This window comes from Panulirus ornatus, chromosome 13, assembly GCF_036320965.1.
Source record: "Panulirus ornatus isolate Po-2019 chromosome 13, ASM3632096v1, whole genome shotgun sequence".
Taxonomy (NCBI): Eukaryota; Metazoa; Arthropoda; class Malacostraca; order Decapoda; family Palinuridae; genus Panulirus; species Panulirus ornatus.
In genome coordinates, this window is record NC_092236.1 from 4,383,580 (window position 1) to 4,408,033 (window position 24,454).

A 24,454-nucleotide genomic window follows, 5' to 3' on the forward strand; every position below is an offset into this window, starting at 1 on the left:
TCGGAGATGGTTATCCACCCCTCACTCAGGAGGGTCATATCACCAGCTCTTAGTCGTAATGGTCATTAACCTTTCATCCGACATTGAATGAGGTATTTCGTCGGGTTTATTGGTAATCTACCTTTCCTCTAACGTTTAACAAGTTAGTTTCTCGGTCCTAATGGTCATGAACCTTTCCTGCAACGTAATGGTCATTGACCTTTCATCCAGCATTTAACGAGGTAGTTCGTTGTAACAACTGTTCTTTCCCCAGCTCCTCGAGTCTTTCCTTCGGTCCCAAGGTAACATAATAGTACGAGTGTACCTCTGGTTGCCTCCACTTGTGTCCCTTAAGCACACTTCAGGGAGGACGACTGGTATACAAGAGTCCCCTTACTTCTGAAGTGATTCAGTCAACATTAAGAAAAACAGACGTAGACGACCATCAGCTTAGAGGAAAGCAATACAGAAGGGGAGGACTTCCAGCTCCCTTCCTCCCACTCATGGTTGCTTTACACACACACACACACACACACACACATGGTGGGCCATATAATCATGGAGAGGAAATACCCGCTCCATGTAGGCCTTCATTTTGCGGTCGCTTCAGCAACACAGACTCATCCTCCGTGATCACCCAGAGTGTGTGGAGCCCTACATTCTTTTCCTCCTGCAGACGAATCATTACCTCACGTCAAATAACTGGACGATCATCTCTTGGAAACGTTTATTGCTGGGTTGAATAAAAACAACATCAATTATCAATTTCTAGGAAGCTGGTCGAGTGGCCTGGGTAACGTTTGGAAACAAAAGGAAAATTCTCAACGCATACACGTAGACATTGTGGTTAGCTAGTCCCAGTGTCTCTCACGTGCGGGGTGATATTGCTTGATAATTAGCTCATAATGTTAACCCTTTGTCTTGCTTGTGGCCAAGTCATCCCAACACTCACATTGCTCGGCTGATCATAATTTATGAAAAGTTTTTTTTCTTGTGATCAGCGATACAGTGTCACTTGTGGCACCTCGCTGTACGCCACTTTCTCTTCTCCTGCTTGTGTTGAACGATAGTGGACGATAAGTTCTTACGATACTTTATCATATAAGAATAATTTCATTTGATCTGATTCAGAAATTAATTCAATACTTCTTCGTTAGGTTAGCTGAGGGAACTCTCTCTCTCTCTCTCTCTCTCTCTCTCTCTCTTGGTTAAGATTAGTTCACGGCAATTGTCCGATTCCAGGGTTGGGTCAGCTTTGGGCTTTCGAGTCGAACAAAAGCTAGGCCTAAACTCATAAAGGTCGGCGCAGCTGGAAGGAAAGCGTCAGGGTTTAGTAGGATAAGCTGAAGGAAGTCAACAAAGTCTTAATGGAGGCAGCGTCAGTCCTGCTAGACATAATCACCAGGAGTTTGCTAGGTAGAGTTGCGGACTTTATAGAGGCAAGGGACATGACGACCAATGGCGAGGTTTACTGATGGAAACAACTAAGGTAGTCATAGAGTATTACGGAACGAGGCAACAGCTATAACTAGAAAAGTCACAGATTATAGCATATAAGATAGCTATGAGCACACACACACACACACACACACACACACACACACACACACACACACACACCTTCAGTGGGGCGGTAGACGGGCTCTGGCTGACACACCCGTGTGATCATGGAGGTCTTCTCTCTACAGCAGAGGACTCGACTTCGGTGCCTTGTCTTGTAGCTCGGAACCTTCGAACATGTCCTCCTGATTCCTGAATTATCAATGTACCTCAACGTCCTCACAGCAACCACCTCCGCCACCAGCGCACCTCCATGCCCCCACTCCAGCAACGTCCTCCACCACCAACGCACCTCCATGCCCCCACTCCAGCAGCGCCCTCCACCACCAACGCACCTCCAGTCCCCTAAGCCTCATCCAACCTACATACATCGCTAACAACGCCCCTCAAACCTATGGCAGTGTGGCTCACAGACCGCCAGGGGTATGATCCAGGAAGACCATCTGGTACCATACTTGTAGTCACAGATGTTGAAAGTCTTGCCAACTCCTCGACGAAGCGAGAGGTCAGACACCCTCTGCGGTAGGAAGTATTTTTCGAAAATCTATCTTGTCGTGTGATGGACAGAGATGAAAGATGAAAAAAAAAAAACTGATGAAGGTAATTACACAAGATATATGGGATGACGCGAGATGTGTAACTTTACATTATGTGTATCTTGTTGGTAATTACGCCGACCTTCCTTGCCACATAAATCATCTTTATTAGATTCTTTATCTTTTATCCAACGGCGCAGAAATTTCACGGGGATCAAATATATTCTGTGGGCATCATCAGTCACTTTTTTTTCTTTATGGATGGACATACACAGAATACTATGGATGTGGAAAGAACTCTCACATATCTTATTTGCCATACACATATACTCTAATACAAACTACCAGTGTATGATTGTAGTTTACAATACAAACATACACAACAATACACGAATGCCTGACTGTGTTTCACTCTATACGTAAACACCCTAATACTAATACATGTCTTGCACCCGCATCTTTTAAAACAAACTTACGTAATACGAATGTATTACTGTACATTTAGAGCTGGCAGAAACATACATCTCAACAGAATACAGGAGTATGTGCACTCAGCTCGCAGTATACGCACACCTCCTACAAATTGAGCACACGGCTCCTCAGGAATGGCGGTCACGTCTCCTCCAACCAAGAAACTGAGACGTAGTTAAGGCATCCTCGACCCACAGCAGCTCGGCACTACTACCACCACAACCTGCCTACCTACGCTTAGGATGAGGTAGTTGACACCCTCCTCCCTCCCTCCCTCCCTCCCTCCCTCCTCTTCCCCACAGCTTACGGTTTCGGTTGACCCCTGGATGACCTCTGTGTTGACCTCCCCCTCCTTCCATGATATATTGTGGGAAGACAACAAATAGGAGCTCTCTCTCTCTCTCTCTCTCTCTCTCTCTCTCTCTCTCTCTCTCTCTCTCTCTCTCTCTCTCTCTCTCTCTCTCTCTCTCTCCTCAAAAAGTTGAGGATAGAGGTGTATGTTGGCGCCTCAAGGTGAGAGAACCGACCAAGACGGTGCACAAGGTAGGGCCCGGTACGTAGCCCTATCATACCCCCCTTCCCTTGCCTCACTGTTTCTCTGGTTGTTTTCGTCACCACCTTCATATCGTGTCCCTCTCACGCCATTACACTCGCTCTTGAGAGTCAGAGGACAACAAGAAATATCTTCGTCATTCATACGAAAATAATGTAAAATTCTATCTTCAACAAATCAAATTGAATAAACTTCATTCTATCACGAATTTCCTTGAGCTCAAGCTACCTTGTCCAACCCTCAGCTTCCGCAATACCTGCTCTTTACTGGGGTGTGTGGCTGTACAGGGGTGTGTGGCTGTACAGGGGTGCGTGGCTGTACATGGGTGTGTGGCTGTACAGGGGTGTGTGGCTGTACAGGGGTGTGTGGTTGTCCACGGTGTGTGTGTGTACTTAGAAACGAATACCTCTATACAGAGGAATGTCTGTCTGTACAAAGTGTACGTCTTTCAATGTACTATGTGTCTGTACAACACGTACACCACACACAAACCAACGAGAAGATATAATAAAGTTATAAGTGATCCTATGTTCACCAGGTAGATCCTCGCGTCCACTTGGCTGACCGTACTAGAAGAGATAAAAATAATACCCTTTTTTTTTTCCCAGTGACCATCACCTAAGTCTCCCCCTTGACCCAGCGAACCCAGACAATTAAGGCTCCTACCGTCTAGGATAAAACCTTCGTCAAATAACTTGTTGTCTCTTTAGATGTCATTTTAAGACTAGGATCAGTCACCGGGTATCCTAGTCTGGAGGTTAGGATTTCAAGGATGGACGCTAAGATCCTGCTAGTGTTTCTCTTGACTTCGTTATGGCATCTCGCGCTGACGGTTGCCTGCAGAGGTTCTCGGGTCACTCCGTGGGAACCCGCGCTGACGTGACGCGCCGCCCAAAAGAAGAGGAAAAAAAAAAGATTGAAAATCCTGCCCACTTTCCCACACTTTTCACCCATCCGACTTCAACCATCCGCCTTCAGGGGTCTAGGCTGGAGGAGGTGCCTCTCTCTCTCTCTCTCTCTCTCTCTCTCTCTCTCTCTCTCTCTCTCTCTCTCTCTCTCTCTCACCCTCGAAACCCAATCTGGTCCCCATTATCGCTCAACCTGTCGCAGGGGATTTAAATTTTTACCTCGCGTCGTCGCGGTTCTCCGGGTCTTGTGAACATCCTCGTCTACCTTCCTACCTGCACCACGACCTCTCTACCTCCATCATCTACCTGGACCTTCCTCCCACGCTACATCTACCTATCTACCTCGTCTACGTCGAATAAGCCGTCCCAAAGAGCGCTAACCTGACCACCTCTCGTCCTGCTACAACCTCCCTACATCACCCTAGTTGTATGGCACCCACACCCGTCCCTCTAACACTCAGAAGCCTTGATATCCTCCCCTTCCTCCTCGACTTCTCCCTCTGAGGTTGTCATCGGGTCTGTGACGCTGCCAACACTACGCAGTTGTCAGCCGGGGCTCGAAGCGCTGCCAACACTACGCAGTCGTCAGCCGGGGCTCGAAGCGCTGCCAACACTACGCAGTCGTCAGCTGGGCCTCGAAGCGCTGCCAACACTATGCAGTCGTCAGCCGGGGCTCGAAGCACTGCCAACACTATGCAGTTGTCAGCCAGGGCTCGAAGCACTGCCAACACTACGCAGTCGTCAGCCGGGGCTCGAAGCGCTGCCAACACTACGCAGTTGTCAGCCAGGGCTCGAAGCACTACCAACACTACGCAGTTGTCAGCCAGGGTTCGAAGCGCTGCCAACACTGCTGAGCAGTTGTCACTCGAGTTTCTCTCGCCTCCAACTCTCGATTTCCTCAGCGGTTTCTTGTTACTAATAACTTGCATAAATCCCGTTCGTGTAATGGACTTATTTTTCTTCCGGTTTTCTATCGGATTCCAGACTTTCTCCTTTGAAAGAAAGTCGGAGTGTTGTTGTTGTTGTTGTGGTTGTGGTTGTTGTGTCCTGGTGCCAGGGGAGCTGGAGGCGCCCTCGGAAGGTTCATTAGGAAGCCCCCCCAGACGTTGTGTCTCCCGCCCTTATCGCCAGCAGGAGCTTGACCTGAACTTCACGACTGACCTGAACTTCACAAGTGACCTAAACTTCACGACTGATCTGAACTTCACAAGTGACCTGAACTTCACGACTGACCTGACCTTCACGACTGACCTGAACTTCACAAGTGACCTGAACTTCACGACTGACCTGAAGCCAGCGACTGACCTGAGGGAGACAGTCAATATGACCAACAACAACAAAAAAAAAGGGAATTAGGGTCTTTTTTTTTTTCATATGGGGAGCGAGGGAACCTGTTCGCTGGCTCCCGGCTCTTGTTTGACACAACAAACTGACCACCATAAGGCTTATTTTCTGATCACGATGCTATAGAAAGTTAAGCCTTACACACACAAAAAACCCAAGAATTAGCCTTTTTTTTTTTTTGTCGTCCTGTGTGTACCCGTGGCATACCAGATAATAATATAATCTTGTAAAGGTTTCTTTTACATAATGATAGAGTGAGAGTCTCGCATCTGTGAACCAATGATGGTTATCATCCTCTATCCCCACCCCCCTCCACACACACACACACACACACACACACACACACACACACACAAGCTGGACGGGCTGGGTGGGCCATTCAGTAGACAATCCCCACATAAATAACCTGTTTCATGAGGATCTCACTCATTTGTCATCTCATAAGAATTGATAATGCCTTACGGATCATTATATTTCATTATATCGGGGTGGTGTTCGCTATAAGGAGTTTGGGTTCAATGGTGTTGGTGATAGTAACGGGGTTGCATGGGGTGAGGTGGTGGGGGGGTTTGGGTCCAGGTTGGGGAGATGGATGGCCATGGGGCAGGACGGGTGTTGGTGCTGGACAGTAATTTTCCTGATGTTCCTCTACTTCTGGAGGCCTGTGTCCCCATGTGTGGTGGGGGCAGGAGGGATAGGGGAGGTCGGCAGGTGGAGACGGAGGGTCTGGGGTAAGGTCGCAGGTGGAGGTAGGGGGGTGGGTGGCGTAAGGTCGCAGGTGGAGGTACGGGGGTGGGTGGCGTAAGGTCGCAGGTGGAGGGAATGAGGGGGTGAGGTCCACAGGTGGTGGTGGGGGGAGTAGTGAGGGAGCTCCAGGAGGCCGCCAGGTGGGTTGTGGAGGCGACCTGTGGGGGTCAGCAGAAGCCGGGGACGGCCACAGTGAGGTCAGACCTTCGTGGTCAGGAGGTCAAACGTTCCTTCCTAGATAATTAGAGTCAAAGATGTGAATCATTACATATTCCTCCAGCGGTTGGCGTCTGAGATCCTAAAGTAATATGAACAGGCGACATACAGATCCCTTATGATTAATCTGCTATTAAGAACCTGCCTTTGAAACACTCTAGTTTTATGCCCTATGTCTCTCTTCTCTTACTACGTTGATCTCCTCTCGTCCTCTCCTCTTATCGTCTTTTGTATCGTGTGGTCAGAGGCCGAGCGACGAGGCTGGACGAGGAAGATATCGGGCATAAACAGAAAGGCAAGTGAAGAGTAGGGAGATGTATGGTGTAGTGTATTGAGGGATGTGGTGTGCCGAATACATATTTCTGGTGCCTCATTTATATACCCCTGGTGCACCCGGTGTGTGTGTGTGTGTGTGTATGTGTGTGTGTGTGTGTGTGTGTGTGTGTGTGTGTGTGTGTGTGTGTGTGTGTGTGCAGTGATGCTTTCTGTTGGTTAAGTGGTGAGGCTCTCCTGAGAATTGTTCATTGTTGTGGAGTGATTAACGAGTGGCGTTTCTCTCCGGCCTTTGATGATCTGAGTGGAGCAAGTGTGTTACACGTTTGTGTTGTTAGTGTTGCCTGTCTGCATTCTCAACGTGTGTTGTTTATGGCTTCGTTGTCTTCTAGCCTGTGCCATTTCTCTCCTTTGTTGTTGCTTTTCTCCAACACAACCTAGTTGTACTTCTGCTGTTGTTAATCTTTAGTGTTTAGATGTCTGGGATTTTTCGACGCAGACGAATCTCGGTTCTCTGTTTTCTAGCCTCCATTTCTTTCCTTTCTTCATCATCATCTATTTCATCTTCACTTTACTCATCGCTTTAGCCTCTTGTCTTTCCCTTCCATCTCGTCACCCTCCGAGTGATGGCGGGCGTCGTCACCAGCCTGGGGTCAAACCTCAGCTGACCGCAGGAATGGTATTGGGGGGAGGAGGGGTGCAAGACACGTGATAATCTTGAGAGAGAGAAAAAAGAAATTAATGAAGAAGCGTTTGGTAGGGTTAGGGTAATGGGGGAGTGGTGATGGTGGCTAGTTAGGGGAGATAGGTGGACTGTGTCATAACGGGAAAAGGATAGGTGGTGGTCTAGCCAAGGAAAGGAATAGAAGGTCGAGCCTATTATGGGAAAGGACTAGAGGGAAAGAGACATGGCCACCACTTAAGTGTTTAGAGAGGCGGACATAAGTGACGGGTGGAGGAGGACGGGTGTTAAGTGGGAATTTGATAATTCAATAAAGACAAAGGAATGTGTAGGTGGTGGTAACGTATCGCTAGAAATGAATTATAATTTGAATCTAAAAATTACTTTTTGGGGGGAAGGCATTAGACGTAGTCACAGGTGTTGCACGGGAACACTGCAAAAACAGCGACCGCGTCATCCAGCAACACATACAAGAGAAACACTCGCAACACAAACGACGTGATGTATTCGAGAATAGCAACACCCTACTTCAGTAGAGACACTACAGAGGATGTCTACTTCCTTCATATTCATCCTCTTACGTTCACTACTGACGACCATCAATATGCTTCTTTGCGACGAACACCTTTGCGTGTACTACGTCACGTTAGGCATTCATTTCTTATAGAAACAACCAGGAACTAATGAACACAACTCGCTGACTTATTCATTAAACCTCCTTCAGCCACATATCACTAGAAAGAGTGACGTGTGAACAGCAACGAATCAACAAACATAGTCTCTCCCTCAGCACCAGTGATGTGAGCCTCCCAGGTCAAGAAACCCCTGGCATCATCACCCACGTACGCGTAAAAAAGTCACCAGACACCATCGCCTCCAAGTTTCTCGTCTGAGTGTCATACTGGGCCAGGTTCTGCTACAGCAACGTACTTTCTAACACTTGCTGCATCGCTGCCACACTCTTTTCCGAATACACGATGGTGATGACATGTGTTGGTGTGCCGTAAGACCTGTCTCTTGTGTTATGAAGGAATGATACGAACGTTTTAGCCATACACGAGCTTAGATCTACGATCCCTTTGGCTTACATTCATTTTTCGTCGGCTGGTGTTCAAAGAATTCAACACGCACGGGGTCACGGATCATACCGGTGCAATTATGACCAACCCTGGATGATGTATATCGGACAATTCACACCATCCTTATTAACCTTCAGGACTGTATTTTGCTTATGTAAATGATCTGCATACACAAACACAGTCGGACTGTGTTCACCTTCCTGTAGCCTCATCATTGTCATGGTAATGGACTAGTCGTATTGTCTCTACCTTTATTACCATCAGAGTCGTGTCCGCTTCATCAGCCTTGGCATCATTGAAGAGCTTTACTGTCGTGCTGCACAGCGTGGCTGGCGTTTAGTTATTTGCGGGTTGGGAGGAGGAGGAGGAGGAGGAGACACAGCAGCGGCAGCAGCAGAAACAACATCAGTATTCCTTGCCCAGCAAACACAGCACGAACGGTAAAATTCAGCTGCAGTAATGGCAGCAGCGAACACTTCTATCCATCAGTAAACAGTATCAGCAGATGGCACTACAGGCAACTCGGGGTCGTGAAGGTGGCGGCACATTAGCAGCCTCCTCCTTCCTCAGTGCCGACAACATGAGATCCTCCAAACTATCCTGAGATGCAGAGGAGACGGTGGTTGTGGGAACATCTGCTGGAGGTCCTAATGCACCACCCTTAGGGACAATGATGTCTGATGAGGATAATAACATGCATTAAATCGGGCCTGGGTAGGAGGACGGCATTACTCAGCCATGTCAAGGAGACATTATTGAGCGTGTTCCACCGGTGGAAGACGGAGGGACGACAGAGCCTGGCGAGGTTTCTTCTTGAGGTGGTCATCTGGTAAGCTTGGCTTAGCGCCTCAGGTGTAGATAAATCTGATGATAGGGAAGAGCCTACCAGCGCCCCGGCTGCTCTCGCCAGATAGTAGAGAAAGTCGCTTAGTAAGTATTCCGTCTGGAAGCGAAGGGTTGGTGCAGGTATCTGGGTCAGCGGCGCCGGGCTCAGGCAGGCAGGTACTGACGCGCCGGGGACTAGTATTCCTCCCAGGCCAGACCCCGCACGTATGGACGCCTACGATAGCTATAAGGAAGCTATAACTGGAGTGGGATAGCGAGCAGGGGCTATGATGAGGGAAATATAGCAGTGGTAACCCTACAGTAGAGGAGAGAGAGAGAGAGAGTACAAATAAGGCTAATTAGTAGACCATAGAAGGAAAAGATGGTAAGATGGAACAGTAAGAAGTGAAAGGTCATGGAGAAGGAGTTTTGGCCAAGTCAGCCACACAGGGAAGCAGTACTGACACTGCAACAGTAGCCTAGAAACAAGAAAGCAGTACAGAGTAGAAAACAGAACGAGAATTCTAATGTAGAGCAGTACAGCCAAGGGAAGCAACTTTTTTTTTCCCTGCAGATACTCTTCAGTTTGGAGGCTGGAATCCATGCAAGGCAAACATCGAAACTTTACAGCCAAGCAACGACGTCAGCCGTTACTTTCTACAGGTGGTGGGTACAGACGGTGACTCCGGAGGACACTAGGTCCATCTGACCTCGTCATAGACCCGCCTGAGGAACTGTGAAAGTCCTCAGACACCATACCCAGACGACGGAGACAACTGACTGGGGAAGTAAGGAATCGACAGTATTCCCACCCAAGGGAACAGCTGCCAAAGCCTCAAATGGGGGTGAACAGTAGGGAGGAAACGGTTGAACAACAGAGTAACAGACGGGGGTTTCTCCCATAGCAGCGGAAATCAGTTATCTCGCTGTGTACAACGGGAAGGGTCGGGCAGGAGGCTCTTGCAAGAAGTTCTTATAAGGTCGGAAATGGACACAAAGGGGCTGACGTGATGACGTGAGCTGTGCTGGCTGCGGGAGCTTGAGTGGTTGGTTGGTACCTGGTATTGTGTGTGTGTGTGTGTGTGTGTGTGTGTGTGTGTGTGTTGTTGTGGGAGGCTTTAGGAATTGAGGGTGTCTTAGGTACCTGGTATTTCCTGATGGAGAGAAAGTAAGATGTTGGGTGGGAGGGGGGGGGGGCAGCCTTGTGGGAATTTTCATTTCCACATCTCGTGAGGCCACGTCACGGGGTCAGCACGCACACACACACACACACACACACACACACACACACACACACACACACACACACACGAATGTAGGACTCTCTTTCCGTACTGTATGAATAGGTAATTAGACACACACACACACACACACACACACCACCCCAACAATTACACCCCACTTGACGCCCCTCACAACACCTGACAACCAGAACAATAAAGACAACAGTGAAATTATCCGTCCCATCTACGCCCCTCCCCTTTCCATCTCAAACCCTCCTCCCCATCCTACCGGAAAGCCTTCCCTTCTCTCCCTTCAACTTCCATCACTTCCTCTTCCGTCTCCACATCGACCATTCCCCCCTTCCCACAAGTGTTAGATCCCATCCCACGTAGAGTCCCAAGCCACATACACCAACTGATTAACTTACAATCCTTAGAATATCACCTAAAATGATACTTAAAGAAATGAACAAAGTTAGCTACCATCAGAGAGGGAACCTCGCTGGTCAATCTCACCACAAACGTAAGAGAAGTTACCGTCAGCTGGGCCCATCAGCTAGTGCCATCAGCTGATCCTGTCAGCTGGGCCCATCAGCTGGTGCCATCAGCTGATCCCGTCAGCTGGGCCCATCACCATAAAGTAATGATAGAAAATGTCGCCTGGAGCTTTCAGTTGCCCAGTTAATATCCGAGAGGAAAAATCGCGTGAATCCAAGATTATTACCTTTTTTTTTCCATCATTAGAAATGGGATTACGGGAGATTTAAGGGAATTTTAGGGTAAAAGGAAGTTCTATAGTTTGGTGACGGATGTGTGAACTTACCGCTGTATCAATTAATGATTCATCAGTGTTAGGCTTCGAAGGGGAGATTACTGTAGATTTATAGGGATTTTAAGGAGGATTTCAAGATGATGGAGATTAATAGATTATGGTTTTATGCCCCGTGAGGCCACTGCTGTATGATGGTAGAGACTGATAGATGAATTAGAAGTGGGTTTGTTCTAATGTAGTTTAAACTGCCATGTAAGGGAAACCTTGACTGCTACATACGTAACTTTATCAGTTGAAAGTGTTGATCCAAACATCTGCTTGTTGTTGCACGAGTCGATCCAAACATCTGCTTGTTGTGTGGTGTTGCACGAGTCGATCCAAACATCTGCTTGTTGTGTGGTGTTGCGTGGGAGGAAAAGAACACAGTCAACACTGGCTGTCTTGTGTATTTGTTTTTTTTTTTTTGCACTAGTTTTCTTTAGTTGAATACCGAGGCTTATGACGCGCTCATGATTCGCTCGAATATATTCTAAACATTGAACACGAACGTATGATCCTTGAACACTGTACGATGCTACGCTTCAGCACGAACGCACGACCCTTGAGCACGACGATACGACCCTTAAGAATGGCGGTACGACCATTGTGTATAATGAGCTGACCTTTGACCTGAACCATAAGGTCAGAGCTAATGTCATGGTATGCAATAGTCGAACTCTCGCGGTGATTGGTCGTGTCGTCGTGCTCAAAAGTCGTGCTCAGGGGGTCGTAACAGCGTAGTTAAGACGAGGTTGTTGTGCTGAAGAAAAGATTGATTAATAACGGGGGAAAAAAAATGTATGATTTCTTAAAATGTATCGTATCATGTTTTATATATCAAAGACAAACTTTCTCTTCCTTCTCCAGAGAACTCACGATTACTTACAACAATAACGATGACTCTCGGTTGAAAGTACAATTACAAAAACGCTCCAGTATTGAAGAGATATCTGAAAGCGGCGGATTCACATGATAGATCCGTTAGTTTCCCGAACGGTCGTGATAAACAGAACTCAGGCCAGTGGGTGAGGTGATCTTTGGCGAGGTTTTGACGATGTGTGGCTTGTGATATAAATCTTATACTCCACTGTCGCCCCAGTTCACCTCCTCGACGGAATTCCTGGTGTACTGGGAGCTGCAAGTGGGAGGATTAGGTAATCTAAATGGGTATCCTACGTAGTGGCTGTTGCAAAATGGGTGATTCAGTGGATGTCTATAGTATTCGCCAAAACACTCGTCAAGTCAGTCTTTTTTCCTCAGAGGAAATAATTTCCCTCCATTGATCATGTCAGCGGTGGCTACGGTACGAAACCTTCCGTCAGCAGCACTAAACAGTTTTTTAGTACAAGGTCTTAGGACAGGACCCTGTGGCTCCAGCCACCACCACTGTGAGGACGCGGGCCACGCCCGGATAGCGCAAAAAATTAGATCAGGTGTTAGCGTTCCTGGACCATATCTGTCCTCAGGCAAATTCCTCAGCCTTAAATTCGTGATTTGACTCACAACAAAGGATCGAAAAAAAAAAGAGAAAAAAAAATTCCGAACGATTATATATCATGGGACGAACGATTCGAAATTTTGAGGAGGTCCTTAACTCGCACCTCCCAACTCATGTGAAAGGCTCTGGCTTCAGCTTAAATCAAGCAGGCTTATCAAATGGCATATAATTAGACTGTTATAAGCCTAAGCCACTTACGTACAGGACTCGGACCACACTCTGGTCTAGGCCTATGCCAGCGGCCTCTTGCTCGACCCAGACTATGGCCCGAGACTAGAGCAGCGTAGAGACACTGTCGTACATGAAATATGGTACGCAATTACGCACGGGCCCCATAGTGGCCTGGCCAGCGTATGCAAATGAAGAGGTGGGTGGGGTGGGTGGGTGGGTTGTGGAGTGTTGTATGGGGGTGTGGCCTTGAGCTGGCCCACTGACCCACTGCTGGCCAGGCTGCCGGACGGCTGGCCAACCAGCGAGGCCAGCCTGCTCTCTGGCACGGTGGAGGTAGGGGAGGTCTTGGCTTTGAAGTGGGGGTGAAAGGAGGAGGATTATCTTGGATTCTATCTTCTATAATGTGTTTAAGATGTGGTATTTAAGGCCTTTCTCTGTACTGTTGTGTGTGTGTGTGTATGTGCGCTCGCGTTTCCAGATATGTGTGTGTGTGTGTGTGTGTGTGTGTGTGTGTGTGTGTGTGATTGTAATTACGTATTTGTTATATAAGGGGAGGGAGTTTTACACTCGTGTGTATGTTTGTTTGTTTCCATGTGTATCTGCGTATGCATGCATTTGTGTATGCGTGTCTACCAGCATGTTCAAGGGGTCGTACCGTCGTCGTAGGGGTCATACAGTCGTAGTCAAGGTCGTACCGTCATTCTTAAGGGTCGTTGATATTTCCCCTTGTGTATGTAGGCACTAGGTAGGCCAAGGGATAAAGTTTCTCAAGCTTACAACTTTTTCTTATATTTCTTTTCGTTCATACTTATAAAGCTCGAGAGAAAATGGAAGAAAAAAATTGGAGAAAAAATGAGAAAACGGAGCTCCGTTGATGGTGAAAAACGGACATTGAGAGATAAAGAGAGTTACTATATGAATGAGGCTTGAATGAGGCAATGAGGGGCCTCATGAGTGAGGAGTAGGAGGAGGAGGAGGAGGAGGAGGTGAACCTATCTGGAGTAAAATGGTACGCCGATATGAACAGTACGTGTACCTCTGAACAACATATGGAGGTAACCTCCTAGAAACAATTATTGTCTTCACAGGTACACGTACCCCTCATCCCTCCTGGCACACAAACGTACCGTCCTGGAAGGTACACGTACCGTGTCCATGTACCATCCTAGGAAGCTTCACGTACCCATCGCCACTAAGTGTCAATCATGAGGACGAGACGACCCGCCCTCGAAACCCCCCACACGGGATTCGAACCTGGGAACCAAAGTGAAAAAAAGAAAAAAGAAATAAGACAAGAATAAGAAACAGAAAACGGAGAGAAGGTGGGGAAACTCCTGCTGGCCTTGATCCAGCACAAGGTAACGACATGAACCACTCAATTGTCGTATAACAAGTAGGGTAACGTTTAGCAAATACTCTTCTACTGAGAGAGACGAAAATGTGGCAAAAAAAAAAAAGAAATGAGGGTATGTACCCATCTTACGTAAGGGTCGTGGTGGCGGCAGCACGAGCCCCTGTGTCGCTAGTGGTTCAAAGAAACAAAAAAAAAAGGAAAAAAAAAAAAGACAGACGCTCTGGTGAAGGTCGCCCACTGCTGCTACTGTGGCTGTCCTTCCTTGTGTGTGTGTGTGCTTTACGTATATGCAATAGGACCATTTACACTCATGGGATACCATCCCTCGACTTTGTGTTTTTCTGTCTCTCGCTCTGTGCCCCTGTCTATCTGGCAGTTTGTTTATCTGTCTGTCTGTCTGTCTGTCCATCGATAGCCAGCAGGTGACCCAGAAGTGAGTGGTGGTCGTGGGTGCTGGGTGGTCGCTGTACGGTGTTACAATTATGATAATGGTGATATCAGTGTTACCACTACTAACAATAATGATATAATAATGATAATGATAAATGGTTTATTGAACAGAATACAGACAAAGGCTGATAATTTACTGGTATTACATAGAGAAAACATGATATACAATGAAGTCTATCAATGGTTTGATCAGAGAAGAGCTGTTTCAAAAGCCCACACATTTTTTTGCATCATTTTTTCTTCTCATTTCCTCCATTTTCGCCATTTTCAATTAATTTCCTCCATTTTTTAATTAATTTCCTCTTTTTTTTCATAATCATCGTTGATCTTATCTTCGTATTCATTTTTCCTAATCTTCTCCCCTCGGAGAAAACAGTGGTGATCATTTTGCTCCTTCAGTAAACACCACACACAAATGTAGTTCATATGTATTTTGTCTGTATCATAAAGACCGTGAGTTGTACTGTGGAACACACACACACACACACACACACACACACACACACACACACACACACGTAGACAAACACACAAACACGCACACAGACACACACACGCAGACACACACACACACACACACACACACACACACACACACACACACACACATACACACACACACACACACACACACACACACACACACACACACACACACACACACACACACACACACACACACACACACACACACACACAGAATGAGTGGACTCCACTATCAGCCATCACTGATCAAGAAACAAAATAGTCAACTGATAGATAAACGGATAAATGATAAAGAAATAGAATAAGGAATCCTGTGTCAAATTGAGTGATGATAACAATATAAAAGCATGATAAAGACATAAAAGCAACACCTGTACCACATAAATTGATAATAAAGGGACAAAATAAAGACATTCAGTGTCCAACGGATTTCCAATAAAGATCCAGAATAAAGAGATGAGTCAGTATTAAAAATCCTTACCAATTAAGAACCATCAGACAAGACACGAGCATCGGTGGGAGAGCATGAAGCGAGACCATGTCATAAATGAAGGGAAAAAAATATATTATTCACTTCAGCTTGTAACCTCGTTATAGACCAACAGGGTTTCTGTTACCCGTTAGCATCTGTTGTATGAATATTATTCACTTCAGCTTGTAACCTCGTTATAGACCAACAGGGTTTCTGTTACCCGTTTGCATCTGTTGTATGAATAAGGTGTACGGATCGTATTCAGGGAGAGGCGAGGTGTCGCACACCGCACAAATGTGGTATGTGGTGCTGGTATAACGCGTGGTATAACAGGAGTTATAGGTAAGGGATATACCAGAGGTTAGGAGTATAACGGAGAGTGTGTGAAATAGAGGGAGCATAGTGGAGGTCTGTCATGTGGGGTTGTGACAGGAGGTCATGCCATGAGGTTGTGACAGGAGGTCAAGTTATACAAAGAGACAGGGAATACTTTCAGTGGAGCAGTGACATCACAGTGAAAGCAACGTAATATAGACGGTTTTTTTTTTTAAGATATTTCAAGCAGAGAATATCTGATCTGGTAACATTAAAGATAGTTTTATCTTTTCCTTTTTTTGTTCAATGCATTACCTAAGACTCTCGATTATACCGATACATGAGCCTGGATTAATCACGACTGCATGACATTAATCTTGGATCAATCTTTTCGTTGGGAAAGAAATCGTATTTGACGCTGATAATTCCTAAAAGAATTCATTGTTTTGACGTGATTAGATAAAAAGCTTTTGACAACTTGCAGACACCATTGAATGGTTCGTCTAACTGTAAAATGTCGAAGAAATAAAAAGAAAAAAGATACAGAATGAAAAGGTGTTATTTCGGGGTATATTATGGAAAGGTATGCGGGTGTGTATAACCTGGGGTCTGTCATACACATGAGAATATGCTCTCAGGCTTTCACGGAGGAGTAAAACCGGAGGTGGTGTACATACGTGTGCAGTATGCGGATGTAACCAGAAGTTTATGCAATAAGATGTGTACCGAGGCGACAGACGATGGATGCGACACCCAACCCATTCACCCAGCTCCAGCCCCCATCAACAGAGCCAGAGGGAAGGATGGGTATCAATGGGGGTCGTCATTAGACACCTGACCCATCATGATCTGTCATACCCCTATGGTTGCCACACAGCTGCCCCAGCAGCAGCTGAAACGGCAGAAGAAACAGCAACGCTGATACCTCGCCTGCATGAACGGTAGTAGGCAAAAATATGACAATTCGGTGGGAACAGACGCATGAGCTTCGTCATCTCCAGGAAAGCGACAGATGCTGGAGGACCGCTCATTATCATCAAACGAGGAACAGCAGCGGAAAACAGCTCCAGCAGCAGGAATGGTGTAGCTAGCTGCAGCAACAGGAACGCTAGAAGCAGCGGCAGCACATAGCCACAGCAACAGTGGCAGCAAGAACAGCAAAAGGAGTAAAAGCCATACCATCAGCAGCAGCAGCAGCAGCAGCATTTTAGGAACAGGAGCAGCAGTAGGAAAAGCAGGAGGACGAAGAGTAATAGCTGTGGGAACAGCAGGGGTAGAAGCAGGAGCAGCAGCAGCAGCAGCAGGCCCCAGAGCCGGGCAGGAGAAAGTCTCGTGCCTTCAGGTGGAGTCGACGAACTCAGGAGGCATTGGTATGCTGACGATGGCCTGGCTCTCTAGCAGGAGGAGGAGGAGGAGGGGAAGTAAGAGAAGGAGGAGCAGGAAGAGGAGGAGGAAGGAGACCAGGTAGTGTGAGGTGAAGATAGAAGAAGAATATGAAGAAGTTAAAGATGAATGAAATAGGACATCAAACAAACTCCTCCAGAACCTGTGTATTGGGCTATAGTGACCCCAGTACCTGATGACCTCCCGTGTACTGGGCTATAGTGACCCCAGTACCTGATGACCTCCCGTGTACTGGGCTATAGTGACCCCAGTACCTGATGACCTCCCGTGTACTGGGCTATAGTGACCCCAGTACCTGATGACCTCCCGTGTACTAGGGCCTATAATGACCCATAACGGGACACATGACATGTTTGAATTCAACTCTCACACGTTCTGTTCCCTAACCTCTCAACCAGTCTCGTGCTGGTTCTTAATTAGCGAATTATACAATTATTCTTCTCCGAGTGTCTTATAGTGTTTGCTATAAGCACAGTTTATGGTAAGATATGGGTCTTATAGCGTTTATCATAAGCGAAGTACACGGTAAACCACTCTCTTAGAGTCTCAGAGTATTTCCTATACGCAAAGTATGCTGTAAAAGACTTTTCAAAAGCCTTATGGTACTTGTCATAAGGGTATGGTACTGTCAACCTTCTCTTAAAAGTCTTATGATGTTTGTTAAAGGTAAAAAACTTGCAATAAATGACTTCTTAAGAGGCTTATAAGGCTTGCCATACGAGAATGTTCCTGTCATCCTCTCCATAAGAGTATTATAGCGTTCGTTGTAAGGGAAGTCTACAATGAACAACTTCCTCAGATTTCTATTATGCTGCATGCATCATACAACAGCTGGTTTTCCTATTTTACTGGCTGTCTGGGAGTGATATAATGATTATACCATGGATGTTGCTCTGCTGTCTATAATCTGATGTTGTCATGCTTAATTATACGCTGTTCCCCCTCGTGCAGGGGAGTAACCTCGAGCTGGTGCCTTGGTTTTCTTTCTTAAAGGTAACCCTTGGTTATCCTATGTCTGGCAACAGTGGGTCAAAGGTCAGGTCAAAGTGTCTCTATTTCTGGTTATTTGCCTACGTCGCTTTAACGATGTCTGTCTGTCTATCTTTGAGGTGTCATTCTCAATTTCTTGCTTCTTATTTTGTCTCATTTTCTTCATCTGTTTACAAGGATCGCTATTTTTCACAATTCCTGCTTTATACATTAATATTTTTTCAGTTTCTCTCTTCACCGTTCCTTTCGTCTACCATTATTTTCTAATTTTCGCCAATAATTTTTCCTTTCTTGCCCTTCAGTCTTTTAAGTTTCTTTCTAAACCTGTCTTTCTCCTATGTTTTCCTCGCCACCACTCCTCCTGCTTCCTTGATTACCATCTTCCTCTGTGTTCCCCTCCCTCCATTCCTTCCTTCTTTCGTCTGCTTCCTTCTTGACGTTATTATCGTCTTCCTCTGTGTTTGTACGCTAATAATTGTCTTCTTTGGTAATGTATTTCCTCGCTGCGCACCTCTGTTCGCTTCACACGCGTGAGAGAGAGAGAGAGAGAGAGAGAGAGAGAGAGAGAGAGAGAGAGAGAGAGAGAGAGAGAGAGAGAGAGAGAGTACATGATACATTAGCTTCCCTCTAGCCAGCAGGTAAGTTCGTTGACTTATTCCTTCCACTTTCTCCCTCCCTCTGAGAAGCCGTACGTACCTTCCACCATGTCCACGCCAGCCTTGTGTCAGTGGAGGACGTAACCCGTTGTCGGTATTACTACCACACACACATACACACACGATAACAAATGCTTTGGCAGTTCACGTGGACACGATCCCCATGATAGAAAAGAGCTCCCAAAACCTGTTATCCTATCTGGGATTTGATTTACGACTCCTTTCGATGTTTTCCCAAAGATCCCATCCACATCTGTAACCGGATACGGAGGAGTTAAACGAATCTCTTGAAGATAAAAGGACACTAAAACAAGTATCTACAGGAGCCCCAAATTTCACGTATGCTTATGATCAGACGACCAGACAACCCCCGACCGAATCCGAGGACATGTCGTCCACTGCCAGGTACCTGACGGTTCCTCGCCTTCGCCTTGTAGCACGAAACGTTTGCAGCCATAGCAGATACCAGACGGGGGAGTTCCTGCCTCCGTTGTCTGAGACACCAGCGCCTCCGACAGGTATGCAGGAGAGGAGGGAAGTTCCTGGCGGCATAACAAGGCCGGAGAAAGCCATTTGAGCCTTACAACACAAATGTTGTGTCACACGATGATTTATCAGGAGTCTGTAGGACGGTCAAGGTGAGGTGGCCAGGATTCTCAGTGTAAACCAGAGAACAAGGATCCTCAGTGTAAACCTAGAGAACAAGGATCCTCAGTGTAAACCCAGAGAACAAGGATCCTCAGTGTAAACCCAGAGAACAAGGATCCTCAGAGTAAACCCAGAGAACAAGGACCCTCAGTGTAAACCCAGAGAACAAGGACCCTCAGTGTAAACCCAGAGAACAAGGACCCTCAGTGTAAACCCAGAGAACAAGGACCCTCAGTGTAAACCCAGAGAACAAGGACCCTCAGAGTAAACCGAAGACCAAAGTTGGAGATAGTTTACAAGGTCCTGTAGCGTTCAGTCCCAGAGAGTAGGGTAATGTTAAACTTGAGGAAGGGTCTCTGGTGGCTCATTACGTAACCTACAATACTGTCCTGTACGTAAAAAAAGAGATACATTCTATGGCAACTTTCTCTCTGTAGCTCCGTCAGGAGAAAATCTCTCGGGTCTCCCTGAGGGCGGTTCCCTTAGAGTCTCCTTCAGGTACTTCTTCCGGATCCACGTCCTCCGCCCACTGGCGAATGCCTCGCACGTACGGGTGATTCTGGAACGTGTTACTCAGTGGTGCTTCGGCTTCTGAGGTACGCTGCGTGGGAGGACGGTGTTCGTATAGTGCTATGTCAAGATCAGGGGTGATGGGAGGGGGAGGAGCATATAGGGAGGTGGATAGGGGAAGAGTATAGGAGGAGGATGGGGTGTGGGGAAGAGCAAGGAAATGAATGAGGTAAGTGAAATATTTAGCAAAATAAAAAACGGTGTAAGGGATCTGAATACAACGGGAAAGAAACTGATAATAAAGTATATAATAAATAAATGTGGAAAAATAACAAATAACAAATAAAAAGCGAAAACAAGATCTTAGGGACAAGTCAAACATCCAAATGTCTCACATACCAAGAAAGTTCTCGTTGAACTTAAAGCGGAAACACTAACATAAGCACGAAACATTAAGACAGTGACAAAAATAAAGAAAATAACTCATAAGTATAAAGCAACGAGTAATTTTATGAATCCTGTTGAGTAAAAGAGAAACTGTTCCTTCACTTTCTTCAGTTCGTCATCAAGAAAAGGTTAACAGTGGTAAGTTCACGGACAAGTCTCAGAACACATTCGAAATCTCATTGCGCGCTTCGACACCTGGTCAAAACCGTCCCCGAACCCCCTCTTTTTTTTTATCAGCCTGTCAAGTCAGAGGGTTCGGTATGCGCTCGGACGTCTAATCGAAGCTGTACCGAACCACTCGTCTCAACCTCTCCAGGAAAGCTTCACAGCTTGCTTGCTTTCCTGGTCTAAGCTCTACCGAACCTTCCTTCACAGCCTATTTTGATAGAGGATTCGGGAGAGCTTCCGGCCAAGTATATGTCAAGACTTACTCACGGTTGCATGAACCACACCACCGGACGATTGGAGAGTAAGGTGTTAGTTGTTAGAATATCTATAGTGAAGAGAGCAGCAGCGACAGGAATGACGACTCCAGCTCATGTCTCATGCTAACGCGCGACCCCAGCTCAGGCCTGGTACAAGCAGACTCCCACCTCAGGCCGGGTGCTACCCCATCTCATGCCTTGTCATCTTGTTTATTTCCCCCAAGAATGTTGGGTGGCAGATCCCGTGGAGCCGCGCCCGCCTGCTTATCATGAGGTAGGGGGGCCGAGTGGTGGTGATGGTGATGTTGGGTGACGAGGTTTTACTACAACACCAGGGAAAGCCGAGGGGCTTCGTCGCAGGGAAGTACAAGGGCCACTTCGCTAGCGGACGAAGGTGTTAATGTCCAGACAACACGATCAGTGTTAAAGTTCAGGACGGGAGCGGCATGTGTGTCTGGTGAATGGCTTTCTGGCGGCACAACCCATTGCCTCGGGCCAGAGAGAAAGTTGGGGGGGAACCTTAGGACTAGTTCTGCCATGTATGAAGGAGTCAGGAGTGTCGTAGGCGTAGGGCCTCGTCAATGACCTCCGGTAGGAACCTACCTGACGTGGGTCAGTAAAAGTTTTATCAGTGTGGGACGTCGTGGCTTCTAGGCATTAATTACCTGGTTTACGTAGGACTGTTTGGAAGCCAGTTGGTGTAGGAGGAGTACTTTTTTGTGCAGACAAGACCAGTGGGCCAGGATTTCCTCTTTCATCAGGGACTTCGATGAGAGAGAACTGTTCGTTGTTCCAAGGTGGAAGGCATGCGTCTGGAGATTGGACGATCAATAGGAGCATTCAAGTCTCATACAGTATGAGGTGGAAATCTGTCTTAGTGGATGAAGAGGAAGAACCTCAGATGGTCTTCGTGGATAGATATAATCTTGATGATGAGTGTAAAGGTTGTGTTAGAGTGTAACTATATATGATTTCAGCAAATACGGGTATAATCGAAGCAGAGTGAATAATGAGTTACGCTTGTGGTAACTATTGTCACAAGTGCCTTTGTCCGATATGCTATAGAAGTTGTTATATGAAGAAAATAAGAGAAAATAGCGCGACTGTCGCTGCTGCTACACCAGGACCAGTGACGACAGTGATGAAGCAGATAATACGAAACACGTGAGTTAATTAATCACTGCCACGTGAGAGCTTAACGCACGCACGCACGCACCATCAACAGAACGCACTCACAATCGTATCAGAACCGAACACACCTGGTCAAGACCTGGTGGGGTGGTTGCCTCTCCCAGCGAGTGCGTCAGCTCGCCACAAACATCACATCCAAGGTAACAACAGCTCGAGCTGGTATGACCGTCTCGGTCCGCTATTGACACGTATTTCCTTCTTGTCACCTTTGTGTCCAACCATGTCCACATTTACTGCCAATTACATCGTTCCCACCGTATGGGTTCTGACGTCCGTGGTGGTTGAATGACTACACCACTTGGTGAAATCGCGAGTAACTAAGGACTCCAACAATTACTAAATTTGTTGCCTTGACGTGGTATGGTTACCGAAAGGGAGGTCCTCAAGGTCTGTACGTGGGTTTGTTGATGGCCTGCGATCTGGTGGAGGGTCTGGGTTGGCAGGTGGACGGGGAAGTGGACCCCTCCCTAACTCGCATCTACAGGTTGAGTAGATAAGAGAATGGTGTTACTCTAATCATAACCCATTAATCTGGGAGGTGAGAGAAAAGGCTCGCTTCATCTCTCACTACTCTGGCGGGCGAGACAATGGAGTCTCCTCATGAATGACTTGTTTGATTAAGTTTACGTATGTCTGAGTGGTTGTATTCCACAGCATCATCTGTCACGCAGGAGAGGAGGTGGAGGAGGAGGAGAGAGGTCGGGAAGGGAGAAATGGGGAAAGGAGGGGGGGTTGTCTGGGGTTCTCAGAGGGTCTTCTGGCTTTGTTTATCTTAATATAACGCATCTTGCAGGAGGGATCATCCCCTGCACATGCACTACGCCTCCCATATATATATATTTTTTTTTTTTTATACTTTGTCGCTGTCTCCCGCGTTTGCGAGGTAGCGCAAGGAAACAGACGAAAGAAATGGCCCAACCCCCCCCCCCCCCCCATACACATGTACATACGTCCACACACGCAAATATACATACCTACACAGCTTTCCATGGTTTACCCCAGACGCTTCACATGCCTTGATTCAATCCACTGACAGCACGTCAACCCCTGTATACCACATCGCTCCAATTCACTCTATTCCTTGCCCTCCTTTCACCCTCCTGCATGTTCAGGCCCCGATCACACAAAATCTTTTTCACTCCATCTTTCCACCTCCAATTTGGTCTCCCTCTTCTCCTCGTTCCCTCCACCTCCGACACATATATCCTCTTGGTCAATCTTTCCTCACTCATTCTCTCCATGTGCCCAAACCATTTCAAAACACCCTCTTCTGCTCTCTCAACCACGCTCTTTTTATTTCCACACATCTCTCTTACCCTTACGTTACTTACTCGATCAAACCACCTCACACCACACATTGTCCTCACACATCTCATTTCCAGCACATCCATCCTCCTGCGCACATCTCTATCCATAGCCCACGCCTCGCAACCATACAACATTGTTGGAACCACTATTCCTTCAAACATACCCATTTTTGCTTTCCGAGATAATGTTCTCGACTTCCACACATTTTTCAAGGCTCCCAAAATTTTCGCCCCCTCCCCCACCCTATGATCCACTTCCGCTTCCATGGTTCCATCCGCTGACAGATCCACTCCCAGATATCTAAAACACTTCACTTCCTCCAGTTTTTCTCCATTCAAACTCACCTCCCAATTGACTTGACCCTCACCCCTACTGTACCTAATAACCTTGCTCTTATTCACATTTACTCTTAACTTTCTTCTTCCACACACTTTACCAAACTCAGTCACCAGCTTCTGCAGTTTCTCACATGAATCAGCCACCAGCGCTGTATCATCAGCGAACAACAACTGACTCACTTCCCAAGCTCTCTCATCCCCAACAGACTTCATACTTGCCCCTCTTTCCAGGACTCTTGCATTTACCTCCCTAACAACCCCATCCATGTTCTGGAAGGAGGTAAATAGGGTGCGTAAGACAAGGGAGCAAATGGGAACTTCAGTGAAGGGCGTAAATGGGGAGGTGATAACAAGTAGCGGTGATGTGAGAAGGAGATGGAATGAGTATTTTGAAGGTTTGTTGAATGTGTCTGATGACAGAGTGGCAGATATAGGGTGTTTTGGTCGAGGTGGTGTGCAAAGTGAGAGGGTTAGGGAAAATGATTTGGTAAACAGAGAAGAGGTAGTAAAAGCTTTGCGGAAGATGAAAGCCGGCAAGGCAGCAGGTTTGGATGGTATTGCAGTGGAATTTATTAAAAAAGGGG

At 46.8% G+C, this 24,454-nt stretch overlaps 1 protein-coding gene across 4 annotated transcripts in view; it reads left to right on the forward strand.

The window, feature by feature from the left end:
• The window catches only part of LOC139752682 (uncharacterized), a 128,747-nt gene that overhangs the window by 52,405 nt on the left and 51,888 nt on the right, over positions 1-24,454 (forward strand). The gene's annotated exons all lie outside the window — the stretch shown is intronic.